Below are 1,042 nucleotides of genomic sequence, written 5' to 3'. Positions count from 1 at the left end.
GAAAATTGCCAAGTCCTGACATTCTGCAGTTTTAGGGCAAGAGCCATGTTTTTTCATGATCCGTAGGGTGGTATGCGGGCGACATTTCTTTTGGATATCTGGGCTTCCGTTGCAGTCCCTGTCTGGGCAAGTGCAGCAAAGCCCAGAGCAGGAGTCAGCTCAGACCCTGCCCAGGGCCCCAGGTTCAGTGTAAGAGTTGCTGGAAGTGTCTTCACAAACAGGGAGGCCTAGGACTGTTTTCTGGGGCCTGTATTTCATGCACCTGTTGGCTCCGGGGTTTTACACAGGATGTTTTGCCCACAGGGCTGAGCGGGCCCTGTTGAAAGCGACTCTCAGATGGGGGTAGAGAGTGTGTTTCCCCCACGTCCCCACAGAGCAAAACAGGGCTGGCTCTCCGAGTCTGCGGCAGCCCCGCCCCCACCAGGCTGGCCCTCAGCCCCTGGTCCAGCTCGTGTCTGTGGCCCACAGCTTCTCACAAGTTCCTGGATGCTCACTGCCGTGCAGGTGAGACACACCTTTGTTGGTGACTGCTTCTGTCTTGGCTGGGGCTGAGTGCGTGCCCATAAGGAAGTCACGGATGGGTCTGTCCCTGGGAGAGGAAGCTGGAGCCCTGCAATGTGAGTAGGCCCGAGGGGTGTAATGGCAGCCCCGAGCTGCAGCAGGCGGCCTCAGCCAGACATTCGCTCACTTCTTCATTCTTTTATTCCTTCTCTTCTTCCCTCACCCACTGGTTCATCTAAGAGCCCCTAGGCATTTAGACACTAAGCTTGAGACACAGGGTGGGCCTTGGTCCTTCTCTGGCCATCCTCGCCGATGTGAATGGAACTCAGCTTGGGCAGGCCCAGCATCTGAGCTCTTCCTCCCTGCCCTGCCCTCTGCCCTGCTCTCTCGGGACTCAGAGACAACTCACAGAAATCCTCCTTCTGGGCCTTGGCGGCATGGCATGCTTGGGGCACCTCCCGGCCCCCCGGAGCTGTAGCCCATGGGTTGTTGGTGTAGAGTTTCCCACGGTGGGCTCCCCTGCTCCCACGGAGCGCCCCTC

General features: G+C 58.5%; 1 protein-coding gene across 1 annotated transcript in view; it reads left to right on the top strand.

Moving 5' to 3' along the window:
- Nucleotides 1-493: 493 nt before the first annotated feature.
- The window catches only part of CHST3 (carbohydrate sulfotransferase 3), an 8,583-nt gene continuing 8,034 nt past the window's right edge, over nucleotides 494-1,042 (top strand). Inside the window, 1 exon segment of the mRNA XM_077778591.1 lies at nucleotides 494-617. The gene's annotated coding sequence lies outside the window, so the exon portion shown is untranslated.

The sequence above is a fragment of the Crocuta crocuta genome, unplaced genomic scaffold, assembly GCF_008692635.1.
Source record: "Crocuta crocuta isolate KB4526 unplaced genomic scaffold, BGI_CrCroc_1.0 scaffold167, whole genome shotgun sequence".
In the NCBI taxonomy this organism is placed as follows: Eukaryota; Metazoa; Chordata; class Mammalia; order Carnivora; family Hyaenidae; genus Crocuta; species Crocuta crocuta.
This window is presented reverse-complemented; position numbering and strand designations above follow the sequence as displayed.